Source organism: Patagioenas fasciata, chromosome 1 (genome assembly GCF_037038585.1).
Source record: "Patagioenas fasciata isolate bPatFas1 chromosome 1, bPatFas1.hap1, whole genome shotgun sequence".
Taxonomy (NCBI): domain Eukaryota; kingdom Metazoa; phylum Chordata; class Aves; order Columbiformes; family Columbidae; genus Patagioenas; species Patagioenas fasciata.
In genome coordinates this window covers 112,723,701-112,750,301 of record NC_092520.1, presented here as the reverse complement: position 1 = coordinate 112,750,301, position 26,601 = coordinate 112,723,701, and the positions used below count along the sequence as shown (strand labels likewise).

The 26,601-nt window shown below is 38.4% G+C and overlaps 1 protein-coding gene and 1 long non-coding RNA gene across 2 annotated transcripts in view; one reads left to right on the top strand and one right to left on the bottom strand.

Annotated features, from left to right (window-relative positions):
• MID1 (midline 1) overlaps positions 1-18,603 on the bottom strand; it is a 276,859-nt gene extending 258,256 nt beyond the window's left edge. Inside the window, exon 1 of the mRNA XM_071812939.1 lies at positions 18,423-18,603. The gene's annotated coding sequence lies outside the window, so the exon portion shown is untranslated. The remainder of the gene's footprint in view (positions 1-18,422) is intronic.
• Positions 18,604-18,659: 56 nt separating this feature from the next.
• On the top strand, positions 18,660-19,725 carry LOC139828759 (uncharacterized). Its single transcript, XR_011740685.1, has 3 exons — positions 18,660-18,679; positions 18,925-18,978; positions 19,700-19,725. It is a non-coding gene; the product is annotated as an uncharacterized lncRNA (long non-coding RNA).
• Positions 19,726-26,601: the final 6,876 nt, after the last annotated feature.

Below are 26,601 nucleotides of genomic sequence, written 5' to 3'. Positions count from 1 at the left end.
CATTTTATGTTCAAGCACTAGCATTTTTATTGCATTCCAGGGAAGCAAACCACTTTCAGGCAACAGGAATATACAGGGCAGTAAACCTTGGCTGGAGGTCAACCACTCCTACAGCCATGTCTCTGGCAAAGCAAACTGCTTGTCCCTGGTGTCTCACTCTTTTGAACTCCCCTACAAGACAGACCATGAGCTTGGACGCACATGCCACTGCGGGAGAATAACCCAAGAGCACTGTATTTAGGGAGACCTGGACCCACAACACCACTTCCCTGCTCCTGGCATCATGCATCCTCTGTGGATCTGCATCATTTTGTCCTCCATGGCCTAGCCTCCCTGGGTGGGCCGCAGGGAACAGAAAACACAATCACAAGCTTTGAATGTACTTCAACCCTGAATCCACAGAGTACTCAACAGGATACAAAAAATTAGTGCTGTGTAGGTGGATGACTCACATAATTCCACAAGGAGAAAAAGAAAAAGAAAGAGGCCCTCTCTGGTGTTTTGATAAGGAGAATTTCCATAGCAGTCTTATTGTTCCCTGTTCAGTGGAAACCAAGTTAAAACAAGGAGAAACAAAGAAAAAAAAAAAGTGATCTTTTTAACCTATGTATGACATAGGTTAAACACTAGAGATACATAGGTTAATGTCATAGGTTAAAGAGCATTAATGCTACAAACCCTAAAATATTACTGTTACTAATCAGTGTGCATTGTCTGTCCTTATGGACTCTCCTGTTATTCCAGAGATCATGTTCAGCTGACATCCTACTGAATAAATACTGCACAGAAAGCTGGGGAGAAAGTTTTCAACCAGCCCAGAAAAGGTGCAGAGCAGATAGGCTCCTACACACTCTGTGCTTGCACCATTCAGACTTTGATCCTGTATCTACCCAAAGTGAGGACAGATACACTTCAGCCCCACAGCTGAGGGGTTATGTCACAGCTGGCACTGTCACCATGACCACAGGAATGGTCTCTCAGAGCCAGGTGACAGGTGAAGCTGCCTTGTCACAGCTCAGATGCAGCTCTCCTCTGCCACTTCTTTGGTGCTTCTAGTGCACCTCCTTAGGGCCAGACCTCAGTTCTCCAGGGAAGGTGGATAAAGTCTTTCATGCCACGTTTCAGTATATGCATCATTTGGTAATTTTACTTACATATTTGGAAACAAAGAACACCTGTCCAGCAAAAAATCCCAACTGCAATATTCACAAAGAAAATGTGATTCCTAGGAAAGCCATGATTTCCAATACTAGGTTATGGGTAAGGTAACAGTTATATCACTTTGAAATTACAGTTTCTCAGTTACATGTTTTTCAACAACACACTTCCTAACATTATCAAAGGAAATTCCATGCTACCTAGCTAATATGCTGCAGTTTATGCCAGCATCCTCTTTTAGAGGAAGAAACACTACTCACTGATCAAGCACAATGGTTGTGCAGAATTCTCCTCAAGAGCTCCCTTAATTATCTATCAACTCTACCTCTCTTGAATCAGGGGATAAATGACAGACGGCACCATCCCCCATGACAAATTGACAGTTTTTAGAAAGAACAAAGATAAAGGTCTGGATATTGCCAAAGATATGCCTACATAACCAACACTTTCTAATGAATGCAAAAAGAAACCAAAACACTTCCTTCTAGGAACTGCGTTTTAATATTTCTCTTGTGAACTGAGTGAAAACATGAGGAAATGGTGATTTCAGCTGTGAGATTCTTGTATTTTAGATAAACATTCATGCTGTTAGGGAATTGATACCAAACAAATCCCATCCCTTGATTTATCACATTTCAGACAAAAAATCTTCTAATTGAAAATTGTTATTTTTGCATTTACAGTACTATCATTGTAGCCCACCATGATTACAGCACCTGTGAAACTCTGTGCCTGGGGGAAAACTACTGTACCATCATTGCCTTTCTATTAATGGAGTAATTCAATACATTCACGTTCCTGAGCACCACTGCTTTATAAAATCAAAGCTACATATTTCCTGCTGAAACACTGCAAGAAATGTTCCTACATTTTGCTTGCTTGCTATTGTGGGTAATTCTTAGGAAAAAATAAATAAATACTGGTTTTACTTTTTGCCAGAAATTCCTTTTTACCATTTATTGTGTTTGTATTTTTAAAATTTAAATTTAAACCTGCACTTTCTACAGTTTGATTGGAGATACTTTAGCAACAGTTTGCAATCAAATTTGTCAAGTTGATTAATAGAAGATTTTCATGTTGATTCAGTCACACTTTATTTTTTATAGTCATCTTCTCAGCCTACAGAAACTTAAAGTATCTCCTGTAATGATTGTTATACAGAGATTAGAAAAGAACAACCAAAAAAAAAGGTAGAAATTTAATTTGTTTCCTTCATTAAGGAGAATTTGTGAAGAGTCAAATTCTGTATTTCATTGCACATGCATGGCTTCTCTTTATATTTACAGTAACTGAGGGCCAAGTCACATCCCAATTCAATTATTCTAAGATCTTATTCAAATATAATTCAAAGCATATTTTTCTTCTACAACTCTATAAACCATGAAAATAATTGTCAAGTTTTGTTTTCAGGCTTTAAAAGATACCATTGACTGAACACTGCTCAGAAAAAGTGCTCACAAGACAACCAATATCACAACTCCAAAGAAAACACTTTCATACTCTCCTTGTCTTTCTCATGGGGCCACTGCAAAAAGGTTAAAACCAAATATACCTGCCCAGCAACAAATATTTCTCCTGAATCTGCTTGTCTAATTCTCATCCATAGAAAATGCCACATTTAGCCTTCTTAAACTGATTGATCTCTCAAAGATTCTAGACAGAACTAAGATCTATCTACTTTTCAGAAATAGTAGATAAAAAATTAGAAAGGGAGGAAGAAAAAAACCACAGAAATTAATATATTGAAAATTACCCACTTGCGACCCTTCCTTATGAACCCTCTCCCTTCTCACCAATAGCTAAGGGAAACCTGCCTGTTTACCTTGGAGAAAGAAACACATCCAGTCCACTTTTGCCCATCCTGCCACTAGGACTGATGCTTTTCTCATTTGATGAAGTACCACCTCACTAAATCCAAGAGTGGAGACAAATAAAACATTTTACCTGCTACCACTGCAGCTGTGGTGAGGAACAGTACTTAAGAGAAGGAGTTAGAGGTGATATCACTAGGTAAAAGGGACAGAGAATAAAGAAGACACAGAAATTCCAGGCTTAAAAATATAGGGCAGGGAAAATATAGGAGCAGGTAAACAGTGCAACTAATAAATCCTTCCAAAGAGATGGAGTAGAGTTTTCCCCAGATGGGCTCACAGGAGTTACTACCCAACAGCAGAATCTTTCTGGGGGAGGCTTGAATAGAAGTACTTCGCAGCACATCAAGTAACAAATTTCTGCTGAGAATGACATTGTGGATTTGGGAAGTTAGTCTATCACTAAAGAGGAAAAAAAAAGAAATCCTTTTATAAATCATGCTATATTTATTCCCCAAGATTACAGATATGTTGATCCAGAACTGTTAAGTACCTGTACCCATCTTGCTTAAATTGCTAAATTGCAAAGAAATTCTCAGAGTGCCAGAGGAAAGAAAGGTTACCTTCAAATTTGTTACTTTGTTGGCACTCATACTTCCTGTCACCGCAAATGTATTCCTAGGCAGCAGTGGGGGAGACTTAACAGACTCCCATAAGAGGCAGCGAGCCAACTTGCAGTTGTTTTAAAGAATGCATCGGTTGTCTAAAATTTTGCACCCTAGTACAGATCCTGTTTGTCTGAAAAGGATCCAGGCCATGTAAAAATGGTCTGCTGGAGAGAATCCAGAGTTTTACAGACTGAAAGCATATAAATTTACAACATTCCACTTCAAATCTTGCATGAAAATGCTGGTTAGCAAACTGTGATAGGTAAAGGGAGGGGAATAGCTTTTAACACTGTTGAAACACAGAAACATATTGGGGCCAATCTCAGTACTGTGGGAAGAGCAAAAGGAAAAGGTAGCGTCTGTAAAATATTTCATACTTCACTCTGTCTGCATCCTTGCAGTGAGCCTCCACTTGCTGCTACACTTCCCGGGAGGTTTTACTGATATTTTCAGTTTAAAAGGTATAGGCTCCTTGCCATCTCTTCAAAACTGTGGTGAAGAAGTCATCTAGCTACCAGTATGGTCTGTTAAGCCATTCTACAAAGCCCATCACTGGTTTTCTAGTGCATTAAGAATCAAATATCAGGCTTCAGTCCTAAGAATACTTTCTTATATGTTTAGTTTTATTGCCATGATCAGACCTACTAACTTAGATGGGACTACACTATGTAGTAAAGCTAAGCAAGTGTGTAAGTGTTTGAAGGTTCAGGTCCTTAGATCGCTGTTCTGGTCCGTATGATCTAACACAGCAAATAATATCTACAATAAATTCTATTCCTTCTACTTCCATTCCCATTGGAATGATGCTTCCGTGCTTTTTCAAAGTGTATGCAAATCTGCTACACTTTCTTTAACCCCTTTTAAATGTTTAAACATCGAAACTTTGTATGAGAGATGTGCAATTTCTTTGCACCAGTTAATTAATTCTGAGATAAAGTCCTTTAGTGCTGTAGAACTGCCCAGTGAGATTAATTCAACACAGATAGCTTTCATAGCTGGTACAGATACCTTTACTGTAGGCTACAGCACTCCATTGCGGTGGGAGTGACATACTAGTTTTCTCAGTGTGGCAGTACAGACACACAGCTGAAAAACAACAGGTAAAGCTGTTAGATGTAAGGATCCTCATCCTTACAGGGTGCGAGCCTTGCTTAGCCAGAGGTCAGGTTTACCAAGCGAATGGGCTTTCAGCAAAGAGTGATCAAGTTTCTGGGAAAACATTCTGAGCAAGAAGCACATCTGTAACAGTGGGGACAAATGGTCAGGGCCCTAGAGAAGGAAACAGGCTGATAGAAGCTCCTGGTGAATCAGGACAGCCATCATCTTCAAAAGAGCAGTCTCATGAGAAGCTCCGGTGCCCTGTTATTAACCCAGTCCTATTTGAGTGGTGCATGGTAAAAGTGAGACTGGTAACTCACATCATTAAGTGCCCCCACACTAAAAGCCTTTTGAACTTGTTCCAGGAGCACACGGCATTGTATAAGAAGCTGCCAGTTGCATCAGTCTGACATAAAACAAGGTGCCTTCAACTTTCCTTATAGAGTAGTTGTTGGATAAGCAGAACCATTTTCCTTATAGGATCACATTTGCCTGCTTCATCATGCAGTAATTCCAATAGACTGCATTTTTTAAAAAAGTTACTGCAAAGAAAGCAGGCACAGGAAGAAATACTATGGCAATAAATTACTTTAGATTGGCAAAATGAGAACTATGCAAACCCCAGTTTTACTTTCAGAAGTATCTCATTCCATACCTAAGTAAATTTATGGTAGTCTGAAACAGAAAAGACAACAGCAAGGAATACTCACTCATTTCAGGCTCTCATAAAATGCTTATGACAGTCACCTGAACTGTTTTCTCTGAGCCCTTCTGAAAGAAGTAGTAAAATTCTTATACACAAATGGAACATTAGGAGCTACTGGGAGCAGCCCGAAGCAACCAGGATCTGGATCACCCATGCAAGACATGACAGATTCAGGGTTAAGGTCCCATTCTACTAATACTGGCTACTCTTAAGACTGAAGAGCATTTTATAATGGAAATGTAGTAAAAAAAATCAAACAGTCTTGCAAAAAAGTATCTTTTGACCAACTTATTTTTCATTAATTGTTTTGGATGAAAATATAAACCACCACAAACCAGAAATATCTCAAGAACTCTTTTCCCTTTGCTACTGAAGTAGTATCAAGCTACTTTTGGAATACAACATTAAGTGTCATGCTCACAGGTATTAGCCAAGATTTGTCCGTACCACATGCAGAGCTATGCTGCACATCTTATAGGAGCTTCAGCAAATGTGAAATGTGGCTATTTGTATTTATAAGTAGGTGAATAAGGTGTTCTTTATAGATCGGCTACAAAGCCCACAGTGGCTTCTCATGCCACTCCATGAAATAGAGAGAAAAGGCAGTAGACCTGTGTGCCTCCTTCTCACAACCCAGACTGGTGACCTAACTGATGGGACATTCGCTATTTCAGAGTTTGTTACTTCTTGCACTTTGTACAGAGACTCCATCTTTATTTAAACTGCCACACACCTCCCCTGAATCACCAATGCATACATATTTCCAAATAAAATACTATTTAATCAGAACATTCTATCATAACAGGGACAGAGGAAGGAGTTCTTATGCTCTGAGCACTGTAAATTGGGCACATCCTGATGCTTCCAAGACAACATTTTCTGGCTTGTACAACTGTCAAAATGCAAGTCAGATTTGAGACATGGGAACTCCACTATGTCATCACGTCCACACTACTGCTCTTTTCAGATCTGCTTTCTGAAGAGCCTTCAAACACTTCGTACAGTTCATTTGCCAATGACTTAGTACACAGCACTTCACCACTTCCCTTGGAAGACTATTCCACATAACTGTTACTCATAAACCAAAGAGGAATTTATAATTGGTTACAGATCTCTTCCAAAAACTGTCACACATCATATATTCATTTCTGTATGTTCATCAGTATAGTTTGAGTGCTTCTGTAATACTTATTCCAACATCCTTTATTATACATGCTGGGATGAAACACTGTAAACAATTCCTCTTCTTTATGCCTTTGAAATATTTTCAGGAAGTTATAGTCTTTATAGCCACCATTTTGAATATGAGGCAGATAAACATTGCACTGAAAAAGCTACACCATACTGAAAAATGAAGTCTTGATCCTATTGTTTCAGCTTTTCATTTACAACTCAATTTTAGAGCAACATATATGGTGAAGAATGTCTTGAAGCAGAAAGAGACGTTTTGTCTTTTTTTTTTTTTTTTATGGGAAGGCAGAAGAATGAACAATTTTATGTTCTGCACGATGGATGAACAGTGGGGTTCAGCACACCAGTGTTTGTCACCTGAAGAATCACAAGGAAAGTGTATTTACAATTGCAATTTTTTATTAGATTGTGATTCTACTTATCTCAGGTTGGGGGAGAAAAAGGGAACATGATTTAGAAAAAAAATTTACAGTTTTAACATTAAACGTCCTGTTATTTAAGTGTTCTGCACTTAAGGTCTTTCCCTTTAAGAGTAAAGCCATAAGTCACATTGGAAAGAGGCCAACTGTCTGCAGTCCTTTGTCCAAAACCAAGTGTGGGTTTCTAACAAGGTATGACATAAAAAGTCAAGACCATTTATCTTTTTTCAGTATCTTAAAAGCCCCTCTCTCCCTATGGTGCCACAGAAACTTAAAAGACAAACTAAACCAGTGCAATTGACAACAGAGAAGTCATGCTTCAGGCATAAATGCTCAACATAACCTATAGTGGAAAGAGTACATGAGAAAGCAACTTCTGCCTATCTGAGAGCATGAGAAAGCAGTGGCAGGTATTAAAAACCGAACATAGGAAACAATACAAAAACTGCCCTCAGGTCTTAAATGTATTACTGTTGATGAGTTCTGATAACACAGATTTCATTACATACCTGCAGTTTTTAAAAATGAGGGCTATTTCACTTTCCATGGACTAACCTATTAATCCATGTGTTCAGAGCCCTGAAATCCTGTGGGCCTATGAACACAGAGCTGTCTGCTCCTAGTAGCTCATAAATTATCCATCTCTTCCATAGGAATTGTAGGCAGACTAATATTACTGCTTTGAAAATGCTAATCATTCAAAGAAAGGAAGCCACAGCTGTGCCTGTATCACCAGGCAGAATCCTCCAAGGGAATTAGACCATATGATCCATGGGCACAGAAGAAAAAACCTTGAGAACTGTCTGTCCCGGTCGGGGAAGTGGAATGTTGTCACCTTTCTAGCACTGGGTTCAAAAGAGAAGACCCAGTTCACCCTACACTAAAAAAAAACCCCAAACGAACAGTGGTTTGAACACAAACCTAGGAATCATATGTAAATGACAAAACGGATTTCTTCAGAGTGGCACCATACCAAACAATTACAGTAAAATACTGTGATTAATTTGGACAATTTTTATTCTTAAAAAAAATCTGATCCAGTGCTTGTAGCAAAATCTCAGTATCTAGCTCCACACATTTGTAACAAATCTTGCTCAGAAGAATGTACTCTTTCAAAGAAGTTTTAACTTTATATTCCTCTAGGCAAAATGTCAAAAGCTGATTTTGAATAGACCTATGGCTATACAGTTGCCTACAATTACCAAATATTTTAGGAATCTGGTTCAATTTAATTTTTGCAAAATATTTTTAGATGCAGAACTTCTAAACCTCAGAAATGAGAGTCAGATAGTGATGCTGTCTATGAATATAAAATGTAATACACTTTTGTCCCAAAAGACAGCAACCAAAAGTCATAGTAATGATTACCATCTCAAAACAAGTATTTTCCAACAGTTACACATTGGTTGGCTAAGATAGCATTCCCTTCCTGTGTGCTAAGAACCAGGATTAAGTAGAGACCGCTGTGGAAGGCAACAACTTTCCATCAAGAATGAGCAGAATGCGTTATGGCACCCTTTGTGAGTTGGAGTCCTCAGTCATCAACCACATGGTCTTACCCAGAAAGCTGTGAAATTCACCATGGCCATCTCACCATCTAGGCTAAATATTGGCCTGAAAAGCAGTTCTGAAGAACAGCCCCCTTCCTACAGTAAAAAGGAGGGGAGCATATTCAGCTTCTGTGACTGAGAGATGGCTTTGAACAGTGTGGTAGAAAGCAGGTTGTTCTGCTAGTAGCTCTCCCTGCTGCAAGCCCTTTACACCCTCCCCACTAGAGCAAAATACTCTGTTCACAGACAAGTGAATAGATGGTCTGGTTTGAGTGGATGCTTGTGACAGTAAAAAAGGTTCTCCACTAACAAAAAATATTAACTTATCCTTTAAAATTGGCAATAAGAACTTATTTTCTAATTATAGGAAGGTCAGCAGTTCAGTGTGTGCCATTTAATGACCTAGGCACCAACAAGTCGACTATCGTTTAGGAATTGAGGGCAACAAAGATGATTAAGGGAGTGGAACATCTCTCTTATGAGGAAAGGCTGAGGGAGCTGGGGCTCTTTAGCTTGGAGAAGAGGAGACTGAGGGGTGACCTTATTAACGTTTACAATATATAAAGGGTGAGTGTCACGAGGGTGGAGCCAGGCTGTTCTCGGCGACAACCAACAGTAGAACAAGCGATAATGGGTTCAAATTGGAACACAAAAGGTTCCACTTAAATTTGAGAAGAAGCTTCTTCTCAGTGAGGGTAACAGAGCACTGGAACAGGCTGCCCAGGGAGGTTGTGGAGTCTCCTACTCTGGAGACATTCAAAACCCGCCTGGACATATTGCTGTGTAACCTCATCTAGGTGTTCCTGCTCCGGCAGGGGGATTGGACTACATGATCTTTGGAAGGCCCTCCCAATCCCTAATATTCTATGATTCTGTGATTCTGTAATTCAGTTTACCTGATCTTATGAAACAACTGACCCCAGAAATGCTGAGTCATTAGAATGAGGTTATCAAAAGTATCAAGTAGAAGATATTCACCTTGCTTCCATTTCCCTGCTGTTCTTTTTCCATTTTTATATTCTCCTTCTCTTGGATCATTGACTTTGATTTGGGACATAACTAATTGAATGCTATATTTTGTATTCTCAGAGTGAACTTAATGGATGTAGCACTATGGTGTACAGCATTGATCGACATAAATCAATGACTCAGCACTGCTACATAAACATGGGAGATGTACTGATCTGTTACTCATAGCACATCGATAACACATTTTATAAAACAAATCAAATACTACACTTTGTTCTCCAAGGAGAACCTTGTCACATAACTCTCCAATATACCTTCTCCTTAGATATAGTGCTTGGAAGAACAGTCTGCTCTCCTGCACTAACAGAAGGGAGTCTTTAACTTTCCCATATGTATTTGCAGTAGTTGCATTCTTGCTTGATTAACATCTACAGAAGTGGTGCTGTTCTGTTTTTTTGTGACTACATCACATAATCTATACTGTAAGAGAAAAAAAAGAATATATTTAGTAGAGTAAATGCCAGTGACTTCACACTTGTAACTATTCGCACTTACTTTTGGCATTATTTTATTAGGTTTTGCATTCATTCAGATAACCTATATATTTATTGTTACTAAATGCCAAAGTTAAAATGAGAGCCTCAGCGATAACCCTGGGGACTAATAACCATGTAGCTACTAAAACAGCCATTAAAAATTCCCAAATTCCAGAACAATGAGTCTATAGTATTAGAATGAGTGAAGATGGCAGCAGTGGGCATCCACTGTCTTGTACACTGTAGACATGATGCCAGTCTGAGGCTGAGCTTGTTCTTCCCCACAGATAAGGGCCACCTGTGAGGCACCTGAGAGTCTCACTCTGCTGATCTAGTAGCACCTGGTTAGAGTATGGGAACTGGGGGCATCAGGTGGAGACAAAAGGTGGATGCAGGCCGAGTTTAGGCACTGCTATGCCACTGGGACATGGCCATGAGACATGCTGGGGCATGAAATTGGGAAACAATTCCAGATTCCATGGCTACGGACACAGCCAAATTCTTAGGAAGCGATCACAGAACTGTAGGTCCAAGAAAGTCTATGTGAGGTCATTTTCCTGCTCAAAGGAAGGTTCAACTATACCTAGATCATCCACAACAGGTAGTTGCTCAGTCTGTGAAAAAACACAAAAGACATACCAAACCTCCAAAACCATTCCAGTGCCTACAGCACTAAGCTGTAGAATTCTTCCCAAAATCTGAGAAAAATCACCATTGCTTCAAATTGTTCTTTGTTCCATCCTCCACGGAGATGAAGAGCAATTAATTGCTGCCATATTTAAAACCATGTCTGTGTATTACAGCACAAATTATTCTCTCTTCTGTACAGTAATTCACTAAGCTGAGTTTGTGCAAGTAGCACTTTCATAGTAAAATCAATGAATTGCCCAGTTGTAGCAGCCATCCCCAGCTCTGGCATATTCACCTTTTGCTCTCATATGAAGGCAGCAGTGGGCAGCAGGGAGAGCTCAGCTCCTCCTTGGTCCTCTGGGTGAAGGCAGCTGGGCAGAATATTAGTTCATAAGAGTCCTTGTACAGGGCACTCCGGGAATTCAACTTTTCAATGAAACATACTCAGTTCCTGCAATCTGTGTCATGTTTTCTTGTTACAATTTCTTGTTTGGTTTCCATTAGTCTTTCTCCAGTTTGTTTGTATATTTCTTAAAGTATCATCTATAAAACCAGATGAAAAATTCAGCCTAGGGGCTTGTCATGATAGAACAGGACAAAATAATTACTACTTATCCTCTTGTATACAATACCTTCAGTAATGACTCCCAGAATGGCTTTCACATTTCAACGTTTTGTCACATCTGTGACTTGTGTTCATTTTCTGACTTGTGGTAGCCCACAGATACTCCTGCTGACTGAATTATTCCCCATTTTCTATAGATAGATTACATTTTCTTCTCTGACTGTAGCAGCTCATACTTCTTTTGGTCCCTTTATATCTTCCTGATTTCAGACCAGCTTGCTAACTAGTCAAACTACTTTCAAATTTAGTTCTAGCTCCCTCAGCCTGGGTGATATACTGGAAACCTGGCAGATGATACTGACTCCATCAACCAAACTTTTCAGTTTTTTAAGTTCTTTCTAGAGGGAGCTTTTTATTTTTTATTATATTATAGCAATTGTACATACCCCAAAACTTTGAAGTATCTGTTGGTGAGTAAAGGTCTATTCAGCTGATGGTTCTGCTCTACTGCAATCTTCCATTTTCTCCTTGTGTTTTGTTTCTTTAGTTCTCATGTGACACAGACAAAATGTTCAAATTGAACTGTTCATGGAATAGAAACATAAGAACTAAAACCTTCAAGGCACGTTAAGTTAACCTCAAAAATTAAAATGCGAGCTAGCAACTGTAAGTCATTTCACTTTCATTAATCTAAACCAAAGCAATCCTGTTGTGCATTCCAGCAATGTGAAACGGTACACATTAGAATGAAGACATTTGGTCTCTGAACCATCAGCATACCTACAGGGTATTGCCAAAAAGTTGCTGAGGACAAAAGCTAAACTTATTTTGAAATCCAGGTAAGCTTTCCATCCAAGAGAGCACTGTAGACTATATACAACAATATCAAAATTTGTTTTGTCTTATAATGGTTTACTGTGTCATGCCATGTGGATGGAGAGATTTTAGAATGAAGGATATAGAGATTTAATCATTTTGTTTTCTAAAATCAGGTATATTTCTCTGTTCCCATCATCCTTGTCTGATATCCAGCTGCATGTCGGTTTCAATGCAATCTTTTCTTCTGTACTCACATTTACATGACTCTTTTCAAGCAGTTAAAAAACATCACTAATATACAAAATATTGGTGACTCCAATCATGAGCTTGTCAGTTTTCTCTTCTGTATATGCCATACATGTCATCCCATAAGATATACATTTTACTGACAGAATTTAAGGCTTATTTGGTAAACGAATCATACATGCTGGTTGAGTCCAGTGATTCACACTGTGTAAAAGCAGAATATCTCAAGCAACACATGTGCACTAAAAGCAAACAGATGTTTGCAGTCTAAGCTCTGTGCTAATGGTGGTGGTATGGCAAGGTATCAAAGGCAAAACACATCATGGCCAGAATTGCCCACTGGAGTGTTAAGCACAGCTGCATAACTCTGATCCCACAACCAAGAGGATATCCCAAACCACCCTGGGGTATGTTGCTATACTTAAGGTAAGAATTAGTAATTAACTGCTAATGCCTAAACTCCTCAGCTAAAATGGAGTGGAATTTCTTGTCAAGGAAACAAAAAAGATACAGAAGGTGTACTAAAACAACTGCTCATTTTACAGAATTAATGTAGCAGGAGCGCTACCGTTGTTTCCTATGTAGTGAAATTAAATGTGCCCCCAAAAAATCCATCTCAGGAGGTCTGATGTGAGTTTTTATATGGAATTTTCCAGGCTAGACAGCTACAAAACAGAAGTGTTAGAAACTCAGCAGCAGGAACACACACATCACCAGAGGAGCATGGCAGACAAGTTGTGACACTTCCAAATTGATACGCTGAGCACTCTGTAATCCAGTGCATTACCAACTAGAGTGCTCTCAGCCCATTGGAATGACTGGAACTATGCATGAGGTGTCAAAAATGGCTTTTCTTTCATACCACTGAATGTGAACATCACCAAATCCTATACGAAGCTGAACTTAGTATAATGAAATCTAACAAATGTAACTGTATATTTTCTATGCCATCTGCCTAAATCAGACATCCAGAGGACCAATATCAATATCACCATTGACTGAAACTACCAAAGGAAAAAAAAATGCAACTTAACATCCACCCCTCAAAGGAGTTATATAAAAACCTGTAAAAGGAAGATGTCAATTTATTGAAGGAAAATCTGATCTACTTAAAAGCAAATATCTTTTGTTCTCACCTCTGTGCACAGAATTACATGAAAATAGTAACTTTTTACCAAAAAATTCAGCAAAGAATTTAGGTGCATATGAAGCAGAACATATGTTACAATCCCAGATATAGATACATTGGGAAACATGTATCTGCTTATCTCCAGACTTTTGGCCTCAAATATGTTCTTAAATATCTTGCTGAACATATAATGCATTGAACATGAAAAAAAATGAACCATGCAAAATTTGCCAAGAAGTGTTTATGGTTTCCCTTAATTATTGGCTACACCATCAAAAACTAGATTTAATACTAAGATTTTTTTTTTAATGAAGGAAAAAACAACAACAACACCACAAAAAAAAAAAAAAAAAAGAAAAAACCACACACACACAAAAAACAAACACAATACCAAAACAGCAGGGAAATGTATTCTAAGCAGCTGCTAAACTCAGATCTTAATGTTACATATATTCAATACCTTCCTGTCTGAGTCTCAAAAGTAGTGTGTATTCCAAACCTCTAACTCTGATAAATATTTTTTAAATATAACTTAGAATTAATGCAGACATAAATCCAAACGGTAAGTTTCGTAAAGAAGAATACTTGTAAGATAACACAGGCGTAGAGAATTTTGGGAGCTTAATTTTCAGCCCAGTAGTTTTCTGAACTTTTCAGACTGAATAAACATATAAAAAAAGCATGATAAAACTGCAGTTTCACATCATCACAGAGTTCTCACGCTCTACCTTTCTCAACCCTTTTTAATTAAAATAGTTCCATTTTTCCTGTTCTAAACAATTACATTACACATTAGTGAATAAACAAACAGATGTTGCAGATTTCTTTTTCCAATCCAGGGCACAATTTAATGTCCTCTCATCTGAGACAGTACTTTCTTAAGCCATTCCTCAAGCTATCCACTGTCCAGCTTTTTGCCTCCTTCATTTGCATGACCCTTAAGCACATATGCTCATAGGAGCTGTAAAGCAATGCTGAGCTAGAGGCTTCTAGTAGGGAGCACAGTGCCTCATTCTTAGGTTGTGGTTGCAGACTGTGATCAACATAACTGTATCCTCAAACTCAGGGGCGCAGCAGAGCCAAGCGACGCACTGTGGAATGGCGACAGCAGCTGGACTGGAAAGCACAGCTCAGATTTGGAAGGATGTATTTGACTTTGAACTCCAGATACATTTACTCAAGGGTGGAACAAGAAAGACACACAAGTTTAACAAAAAAAAAATAAAAAATGAAGCAACACACACTTTTTGTGGATCGCGTGATCTCTGGACAGCAGTTTTAGGAAGATGAACTGGGCAGAAAAATTAAGATGCCCTTCCTATAATCCCTTATCATTCATCTTCAAAGCAAAGATTTAATCTGACATAATACAGGGAATGCTACAGAAGTGCTCTTGCCCTGCTCTCTGGACACCCGTCTCCCTCTTGCGTTATTCTTAGTGATCTTGCTTAGAGCTCTGCAACTGCAGATGGCAATTTTCAATTAGGCATGTGCTTCAGGGGAAATAAGGAATTTACCAAGGTCACTTAAGGGCAATGAAATCACACATGCCATATAAAATGCTTACACTACAAAATGATAGCATAATGGAATGGTAAAGCCTTTAACAAAACCCTAAAGGGAGCATGCAACTAGTACAACATGTTCTTTTATTATTTCAAGCTCTCCAGTTACACCTTTGAAAGCCTGGTCTTTTTTTCTTATTATTGAATAAGTGAAAAAACACCAGAAAAAAGCCATGATGTGCCCAACTGCCTCTTGCCAATGTGTAAGAGCACTCAGCTTCAAATTATATGCAAATCAGAAAATCGAAGTAACTATGAGGTGATGGTTGTAAGACAAGCAAACATACAAAAAAAAAACGCCTTTGTTTGTAGGTTGAGCTGGTTACTAACTGTGAAAAAGTCTTGAAGACACTTACTATGGTATTTCATTTCTAAACAAAAATTTTATTATACCATATGCTAAATACACCAAGCACTCTCTGATTTAAAAGTGACAAATGAGCAGTAGTTCTAATGAATTAATCCACAAGTAATACAACAGGGAGGAAAAAGGTAATTTTGGTTCAAATAATCAAGACTTTTGTCATACCTATAAATACTTTGGTGCTTCTCATCTCTGACATACAAATTCCAATTCAATCATGCATTAAATTTCAGACCATCAAATTTAAGTATTTCTGTTTCACATCATTCTTGTCTCAATTACACAACTAAAGCTGGTACCATAGGTGTATCCACAGACTTGCTGTGCTCAGTACCTTTGCTTGGGTTCAGCACATTCATTTCCAAAATGAGCAAACTGACACAATACCATTACAGCACCCTGAACACAGCTCTGTCATTGAAACTGGTATAAAAGGATCCCTAAATTAATGGAAAATTAATCTTTAAACAGGATCAGAATGAATGTTAGCTCTGTTTTTCTTTAATTGGTGGATGAAACATCACCTATTAACACAGATTGGAGACCAGTGTCTAGGGTAGGAGGCTGGTTTGCAAGAGCTCAGGCAGGAGAAGTTTAATTATATCAACCAGCCATAGCTACTGGATTTTCTTGTTATTTGAGATAATACACAAGGTCTACCCCATACTTTTCATTCATCTACTTTGCAATTATTTTCTCTCTGTAAAGAAGGATAAAATTTCCCTGAGATGTATCTTTTAGCCATATATCCTCATCTGAAAAGAATTTACATTTTGTGCATGCAGGCCAATGGAAACTCATGTAACACCACAGACACAGCACCAAACAGAGGTTAAAAACCAAAACAAACAAAAACCAACAACAACCAAACAAAAAGACAGACACTCCTTTTACACAGGTCCCACTGGGATGCTGCAGACTGCGTAACCACACCATTATACATGCTGTGGGTGGCAGAGGAGGGTGCAAGGCATATACTGTGGCTGAAAGGGATGAGGCCCCACACCACCCCTTGTCTGCCTGGAAAAGTCACAGCCACAAAGCTCTCCCAGGGTCAGGCTGCAGCCAGGACCAGCCCCATACTAACATGGCCAGAAAGGTGGCTACTCAGGTCCTGAGGCAGAGTAAACTCACATCAGTCCAGAAAATACTGTGTAGGCTTTGAACTGGGTTTCTATCTCACTTTGCGCTGGCAAGTCAAAAGACCATTAATGACCGCAGCATAGCTAGACACTAAACTGATGGAGAGACTTGAGAAAATGTGTTTTAAAAGCATGTTTCCCTGGAGTGTTCTCCCGCCCTTTAAATTCACACTTCGAGTACTAACATGCCTGCTAAAATCCTTTCCTCTGTGTTCCCACTCCATTCACAAGAATAAAGGTTATCTGCAAAACCATGAGAATGAGACGCAAGACAAGTGAAATTTATGGCTCTGGTCCACCAGCCCTATTTTCTTTTCTGTGATGACTTTCACCAAGACCAAAGACGTTTTATGACAATTAACCCATTGGCTTAATTGCTGGAGCAGTGTTTAGGAACCTGTTATGTACTCTCTTTGCAATGTTGATGATGCTATAAAATTCTCTCTTGAAGCTCTTGTGGCTACTCTGTGCCATTCCCATTAATACCTCTCTAAACATTCAAAGTCAGGAGTTTAGAAGTGTCTTGCATATAAATGAATGAGAATCTGTCTCAATACAAGTGAAATTTTAGTTCTGACAGTTCCTTACTCTGAATAAATTTTAGCCAAGTAATATCATATTACTAATTTCAGTTAGACATTCATTCATAAAACCTAAAAATATTTAGAAGGAAGAAGGTTTTTAAAAAATAATCTTTTTCATTGTAAGCACCTTAGACATAGGAATGTATTTTACAGATGTAGCTACAACTCCCATTGCTAATGCATTCACATGCATGTGCACACATAAGTATGACTAACAATGAAAATTAGTGAAAAGTAATCATTTATCAGTTGCTAAGCTCAGAAAAGCCCATTCTGAAAATGGACTCCACCTGTTTCTGACTAGTTCTCCGCTCTTCATTTTTTTTTTCTAAGAAGGTACCTCTCAGAGAAATCAACTGAAAGTATTCTTCCATTCCTATATTTTACATCATAACTACATAAATCTGGAATGAACTTCCAAAATCAACATGCTGATACTTAACAGTAACTGTCCTGAAGGACTGCACAGAACTATTCTTCCAATTTGAAAGCTATTTGAAAAAAGTTTTCAACTTGATTTTTGACTATGTCCTGACCAAAATCTTCAAGGAACAATCTCTCTCTCTGCAAGGATTTTACCTAAAGCAGGTTGTAAAGGTTATCAGAATATGCAAATACTTCCTAAGAAACACATATCCTTGTTTTGAACTGAGGTAATGCCTATTGTAGAAGAACAAGTTTTGCTTACATTTCCCAGAACAGTACCTGCAGCTTGCTTTCTAATTCACTGAAAAATCTTTATTACTGCAGGAACTCCGTGTATTCCAGCAAATGCAATTCCAACTATGCTGACTGAGGTGTGTTCGTACACATCAAAATAAAGTACCTTGAAACCCTGGGAATGCTAAAGGACTGCACGGTTTACAGAATGTACATTTTTTAAGGTTAAAAAACAAAACAAAACAAGGACTTATTTTCCCAGATACATGTGGATCATAACACTGTGCATTTCCAGAGCTTCAGCGAGCTAGCCAAAGCATCTCAGCCTTACTTCCAGTTTCAGCTCACATCTGTGTTCCATCAGAGATAAGAAAGTTTGAGAATCTCTCCAGGAAAAAGAAGGTGCATCTGAATTAGAAGCACATGGAGTGTCAGACAAGTTAAAGTAAGTGTTCACACAGACGCTGCTGTACACAAGCAGCATGCTTTGCAGCTCTTACAAACCACGCAAGCCATTTTAGGAGGGAACGTTTGTAAAACCAAGTTCTCACCCGACCCTCTGCGCTCTCTTAACACTGCCACTCTCCAGCTGTTAGGATCCGCCTGACATACCTGCTTCTCCATTTTGCCCTCTGACAGTTTGTCTTCTTTTCCTCCCGAAGCTGAAGAAGAAGAAGGGGTCTTGGTCCTTCCCGGGCTGGCGCTGCGCTGCCGGAGCCGGGGGGCTGCGCTCTGTCCAGCCCCCGCCCGTCCTCCTTCCCTCCCTCTCTCTTTCTCTCTCTCCCGGCTGCGGGCTCGCCCCTCGCCCCCTCGCAGCCAGCCCGCAGTCCTGCCGAGCTCGTTTAAGTCTAACAGGTTTCCTTATATAGGTAAACACCAATTGCACTCCTAGTGAAACAGGCTAACTGGCGGTAAGCTTAACTTAGTTAACTCCACAGGTACCAAATGGGGCTGAGTGCCTGGAGTCTACTAGAATAGCACTGTGGGGTGTCTTTAGAGTGGAGAGCACTTTCCTTACAGCAGCTTAGCACCTATGAAACTATTCCATTACTTAAAGCTATAATAATACTGAGTGTCACATTAGCTTTACATTAAACACTTGCAATTTTTACAGAACATCCTCCTTATCCTACATTTTACTCCAAGAAAAGCTCACAAGATGACAAAGGTATGTGCATGCACGTCTGATAGCATTAAAATAATTTCAACCCTATCATAATTTTCATATAAAGCTTACTATGTATGAGATATTAGGAAATTAAGATTGCAATACTGATATCAACAGGAAAAGCAGTGAAAGAAAACCTTGTTTTACTTTTTTCCATTTCCTTTTCTGTACAATGTAATAGGTAAGCTTCTGGTGAAAGAGTTGTCTTTGTCAGAGAGGTGTGATTGCAATATATTACTGACACACCCCTATCTAAACAGGGAAATATGGAGTCAGAGGGAGTACCTAGAACAAGCATATACTGTACTCTGCAGAGCAGTGACACATATATTTTGTATATTTTTAATCCTCTTGCCTGCTCAATACTCAAGCCGTTTTAAAAATACAACTCACATGTCTTGAAGAAATTCAACAGGAAATTAATTAATTAATTACAGAAAAAATAATGCAATATGTTACCCTTTATTCCATTCAGACAAGATTCACCTGTTTATTATGGACTTTCTGCAAGCTAAAACACTGTCGATGTGCAGGGGGGGATAGACAGTGAAGAAAGGAAAAAAAATGAGGAATAAAACAAATGGTTGGGGAAAGTGAAATAAAATATGAGTGGAAATGCGAAAAGTTAAATGATTTGATCAAATGATGAAAGGCCGACGTTTTTTAAAAAGTACACTGAACTCTGTAAACATATTATTTTTTTTTCCATTCTTTCCTCTAGTTATATTGCCTGTAACTCAAAACAGAAAAGAGGCATACAGTTGGCTTCCTGGTGACCTATGGAGGGTTAGAAACAAGAGAGTACCACCCAAAATCTGGGAATTATCATTATCCAGTGGAATGCTCCTTTTCTTATCCCCATGTAATATATGACTTGAAGATCATCAAATGATATACTGCGCAGAAAACCTATTTCTAATGACCATTCCTAATGGTTTCAATAATGCTTTAGTTATAATTTTCTTCTTCCCCTGAGGCATCAACATTCAACCTCATGATACTGCAGGAGCTTGGCTCAGAAGTTGAGAAAAATGAAAAACAATACCAATAAAAGTTATAAGACACTCAATAAATATATCTAAAATAGTCTCTCTGTAAAATATATAGGGAATCAGGAATATGTGGCCAGGGGCTTGGTGTAATGGTCTTCATGGGACTCTTTCAGGACACATAACTCACTTGTGGCTTCACTGTTTAAGAAGAGTATGTTGGTCTTGCCAAGTTCATGCTCCTGTGACAAAGCACTTGCACTGGACTGCACAGCCATGTATTCCCTTGCTACCCCTGAGCTTGTGACTGGTTCCTGAACAAGTATCACTTTTTTTCACATGAAGCAAGCCAATTAAAATTCATCAGATTCCCAAAACTGCAACAACAAAGAAAGTTTAAAAGAGTTGTTAGGCTAAAATCTGTTACTTCAAGTACGGTTGTCTTTCTGTCCTTAGCCTAGCACTTTTTCTGTTAGTCAACCCATAGCCCACAATAAACATCACATTCATTTATCCAAAACCACTCCCTCAATTAAGGACTTTCCTACTACATTTTCAGCATCTGTACATGTGCTTTATTTACCCTAGTTTAATGCTGAAAACTCAACTAGCTGTCATATTCTCTGCCTGATATACCCCCTTTACGTCCATTCCTTTACCTAAATATCGTATCCTGAATCAGTCAAGGGATATAGGGTCATAAAGCCAGGCATGAAATCTCATGCTTCAGTTGTTGAACCCCAAATTGTGATTTCATTAGATTGCTGGCACAAGCATGAAAATTCTCCCCAGCTCCTGCATATGCTGTTGATATTGAAGTTAATCCCTTTACTTAAAAAATTATTGTAGTGAAATAATATTTTTTTCCTCAAACGTAAACCAGAAATTTATCTATACTTTCCCTACATGGCTTTGCTAAAGTGTTAACAGCAGCTAATTGTGGTAATAGACATTATAGTCAAATTATTTATTTGTGAAGTTTGTTTCTTTTTTTGTTCTTTTTTTTTTTTAAGTATATAATTCTGAAGCAATCCAGTTAATTCTTGAACCTGAGAGTAATCTAGACTTACTTTCATTTTCTTTGTTGTCACACATGCATTATCTGCAAGTAATGCCAAGATAATATTAATGACCCTGTAACCATTTTCTCTTGTTCTCCAGGAACAGGTCTAGTAGGTTTGAGCCAGCATTCAGATTCAGAGTATATAGGAAAAGCTCTGAGCAGACCTCTAAAATATGTTATTTTTAATGTTCAGAATTAAAAGATTCTTTAGAAATGAATACAAGTTAAGGGAGTGCATTACTTGTTGCAGTTCTTCAAGTTATTTCCAGCAAAAGCTCGGCATAAAATAGACACTCTCTTCCAGAGTGTCATTAGCTTGTTTCCCGTGCACGATTCACACAAACGGTTTATGGAGGTTAGTTTAGTTCCTGTCATTTAGATAGTAACTATTTGTAAGCCCAATGACCTTTGTCCAGCAGAGCTGAGAACCACACTCCGAGGCAGAACCTCGGTGATTGATCAGCATACTGCTCTGTTTCTTTTTATGTCCAGTTGCATGCCTCACTAGCCATATTTTCCTCATCTCAAAAAATGGTTTATAAGAAATATCTTCTCTCCTTAAAAGACTGATGGATTTCCCTTCTCCCATTTCTGCCCATTTTTTAAATACACAGTCCTGTCACTGTTTATGTTGCTGTACCAGAAATGGAAACTTAGTGTAAATTTCCATGGTGAATTTTGATTGAATGGAATAGATAAGTGCAGTACATGAAGAAATATATTTCCTATACATACATTTCCATAATATATATTTCTTATATATTAAACAAATAACACTAGTCCCTAATCCTGCCATGCGTGTCTAAATATATGCCTTGAATTTTTTTTCTCTATTAAAAGCTCAGGGTGGAACATAACAGATTCAACCTCCTTTTACTCCAATTCTTACTCAATAATAAGGTTTGCTTCTGAAGTTCTTTGTAGGCTGAAATTGTCCACACTTGAGTGACTCAATAAACCGGCTAAATTTAGCCAGGTATGTTTAAAGCAACAGAGGTCTCTCAAGTTTCATTGCACATCACTGTTGCCCCACAGTTTCCAGAATTAAGCTGTTAATGCATTCCTGAAGTTCTAATTCCTTCCACGCAATGGCAACACTTCCTTTCAGTTTGATTTGGACAAGATTTCATACCTCATCTTGGTATCTGCATCTTTACATCTTCAGTTTCCCTTAGAGATGTGCGTGGCCAAGCATCTCACAATGCATGCTCTGTTCTTGTGGAGTGCAACAAGATCATTCATTCAATCGTTCATTGTTTGTTCTCAGTTACATTACTCAGTCCTCAAATCGAGTAATGTGCTCAGTTAGAAAGGCAGCAGTGAGTACCTTACAAACAAGGTAGGTTCAGTTCTAATAGCCTTTGTTTAACTTACAAGGCTCCTCAAAGGTGTGCCAATGGCATATTGCATCTCTCTTTCCATGTCAAAGGATCTTTTGGCTTAAAAACCTAAATCCCTGAATACATTACTATTTCCAAGTCCACAAGCGTATTTCTGCACTGACATTAAAATTATTTATACACACAGAATGCTAACTTTGCATTGTAAAATACTGCTGCAGCCTGCACAGATACATGTTAATGCTCAGACTTTTGGTTTAACACCTGGAAAAACTGCGGAATAAATGCCCCGGAGTTAGAATACAACTTTCTCCAAGCAAACTAAATGCTGGAGAAACACAGCTGACTAGGTTTGGCTGGAATGGAGATGATAACTTTCTTCAGAGCAGCCAGTATGGTGCTGTATTTTGGCTTTGTGGCTAAAACTGCTGATAACGTATTAATGTTTGGCTGTTACTGAACAGTGCTTGCACCACCTCAATGTACAAAGCTGCCTTTTTTCCCCACTCTTGCCCTATTCCAGTGAATAGGTTGGAAGTGGGCAAGAAACTGGGATGGCACACTGTCAGGACAGCTGACCCAAACTGGCCAAAGGGCTATTCCATACCACATAATGTCACACATAAAAACCAAGATGGAGTAAGAAGAAGGCCGTTGGCTTCCAAGGTGACCATTGTATGGAGACTGGCTGGGCGTTGGTCTGCCGTGGAGAGTTAATTTGCTGTGTTAATTTGCTGTGCTTCCCCCCACCCTCACATATTAAACTGTCTTTATGTTGACTCATGAGTTTTCTCACTTTTGTTCTTCCTTTTTTCTTCCCCTGTCTCTGTGGGGTGGGGATGAAAAAGTGAGTAAGCAACTGTGTGGGTACTTAGCTACTGGCTGGGGTCAACCCACCACAAGAAAATATAGCAGGTCTGAAACGCTAGGAGTCATACTGTCATTCCTGACATATAAGCACATGTGGAGCAACATAACTGTCCAGTCCAGAGGACCACAGCAGAGAAGCAATTTTTACAAGGGCTCTTAACTACCCATCAACTATCAGCTTTTGCCTTCCAGAAGATACCTTAGAGTGGCCTGTGTAAATCCTTCCATCTCATTTCATGGAAAAATCAAAAACTGTCACGCTAAATTGCCTTCTGCAATGGCCCACTGCTGATTTAACTTCACCTTGAAATGTACTAGAAGTACCTAAATGGCAATTACAGATCTGAGGAGTAGTTGAAGTTGTCTGTCAAACACCCGTTCCCTGACTACAACTACATTAACACAGGCACATCAGGCAAAACCACAAGATTTCCATGTTAGCAGGTATACTAGCAAGAAACTTGGGAATGCAAGCTATGTAGAAACAGCATGTAATTTATATGCAGAGGATTTTGATATGCTGTTCTTTTCTTCCAACAAATGCAAAGAAAAACTAATGTATGAACCAACATTCATTCAATATTCAGGCCATAAATGAGATTATTCAAGAAAGAAGAAATTAAAAGGTTAAGGTATTCAGAAGCAGTAACTCACAATTGCACATATTATAGGCAGCTAACCATGTACCTTATCTGGGGAACACTAGCTGTACGGATCAGTTAACTTTATGGTACAACATTTACTTTTTATTATTTCCTGATCTGGTGTTCAATTTTACAACCATAATGCAAGTTACTTCGTTAATAAAGCATTACTTATAAAATTTGACCATATTACTTAACCTTTACACAGGAACAAAGATGTCAAAATACATTAAAGGCTAATTTCTAGGGGTATTACTTTTACTCTTGGGAAATGAATTGAGATTTCTTTCTCATCAGTGTTTCAAAATGCATCATTAAAAGCTATGTAATACAAGAAGTTACTATCTTTACCCTTGCACCACGTGTTCTTCAGGTTTCAGTAACATGCTTACAATAAACAAGAGCTTTATGTTTTCATTAAATACATTTAGAACTCAAGGTTGAGGTATTAGACAAAGCAATTAGTACAAGATCCAGCAAAAAAGCTATTTGCTCCTGAAGAGTTTAAATGCTTTATCTGGAAAAGTTAATGAAGGAATTATAATGTTGTTATTAATGAAGATTAAAGGTGGATTAAAATGGCATTCAGAAAATAAACCAAACAATTAAATAGGCTTTCAGAACTGTGGAAACTCCTTAGGATCAAGGCAAAAACTATTCAGAATAGCTATACTAAGAAGGACGTTTGGAAAACACTTAATACCACAGGACTCCAGACAGCAGAAACTGTCTTCGTGTCAGCATCAACACTGGGGATTGTAAGCACTGTGATGCTTAATGCTGACCAGCTGTGCCCGAAGCTTTGTTTTCAAGTCCTTTCAAGATATCTTTAACTGCGCATCTTCCATATTAAGCATACTGTGCTGACAATGGGGCTATTAGAAATGTTCATTGGTATTTGAACTGACATAGCTATCAGATCAGTTAAATTGATAACATGATCTTGAGCTACATGGAAGAGAAGGATGATGCCATGAATGAAAAAGTTATCGTTAGCTGAATTTTTAAACTTCATCCCATGCAATACGGCAGAAGATGGAAGAAAGTCTTTGAACTGTAAAATCCTAAATGAGTCCAGAGAGGTGGTGCTGAGCAGCTGTGGGTAGGAAAGGTGGTGCAGGACTATGTGTTCCCCTGTCTGCCATGAAGGCAGCATAAAACTAATGGTTCGTTGACACACTTTTCCTAGCAGTTCTGGAGGCCTCACAGCTTGGTAACTGCATTTCTTCCCGATGAATACACTTTACCTAACTACAAAAGCAGGGAAGTGCTGGACATTAGAGCCCAGTCACAGTAAGCTCTTCTGCAGCTAATGGAAGAGAAACACTGCAGTTTCTCAGACCCCAGAAAAGTGGATCCCCTGAGAGAGACGCATCTCTCCCAACTGGTCACAGAAGGTTGACTACACATCTGGCTTAAACCCTTCGGTTAGGTTCCTTAAACTAGGAGATACAACTGCTGGCCAAAGAGCATGGGAATATAAGTTACATGACTAATAAAATGTTGATTGAAATGGATAGTAATTAGATTACTTTGACCAAAACAACATTATTTGTTAGTAGAACATATGGACTACTTTGACCCTTAGTTTTACATAGCCCATATTCAGGCAGAAATACTCTTTGAGCCTGAGTGCATAAAGACATCAAAACTTAGGGAAAGACAGGAAAGGCCAGGTAAAATATAATGTTCTGGGAGTTTTGAGTATTTAAAGACAAATGCAGGAGTCTTTCTTTACACATCTTTACTATTAAGAAAAGCTGAAGGACTGGTCAACAGCAATTTTTGTCATGGGGTTCCTAGATCAGGTAAGGGAAGGAAATGATTTTGCAGCACATAAGGAGGAATATGTATATATTGCAAAACCAAATGTTTTTAATAAAAAGCAATCTGTCCCTGTCCCTACTTACAATATACAGTGAATTATTTTTGTTCCAAAACTTATGGAAAACAACTAGTTATAATGCATTTTCAGACTTTGTGTCTATACAAATTGAAATAATAAATATTACTGCTATTTAAAGAACATATATTCAAAGAACTGTACCTAAGAGTAGGGATGTAATATATCACGTATTCACATGACAGCTGAGGCCTCACTTAGAATATCCTTTGACCTTCACACTGTGAAGATGAGAAAGCAGCAGAGATGAAGAACATTAAGAGAGCTGCAAGATACAAGTAACCAGATGGAAAGGACACCTGATTTATACAAAATATGGAATTTTTAAGGAGATTTTGAGAGAAGCAAGATGAAAGAAACCTGTTCATGGTTGACCATGGAAAATGTTCACCTAAAACATAACAAATTTAGATTAGATGTGAGGACAAACCTCCAAATAAGAGTTATTCATCAATGGAACAGTCTGCCAAGAGAAACCTCTGAGATAGCAGAATAGGAAATACTTTAAGGGAGATTAGATAACATACTCAAAATAGTGCAGCAGATAAACCTGTAAAATATGTAAGAGGCTGGAGTGGATAACTTCTTTCAGTTTATACTTCTGAGTCTTTGTTTAAGGCTTTACATATAAAAATCCCCTTAAATTATTTGGCATGTGACAGTAGGAAGGGTCCAGTCCTGCGAAGTCTTAGACATCATAAGATTCCCCAGCTAAGCAAATAGCCTTACTGAATTCAATTTAACTTACATCACACAGAGTGAAATATTCGAATTATTCTACTCCCTAGCTGTCTGAGAATTATTTTCACAGTAT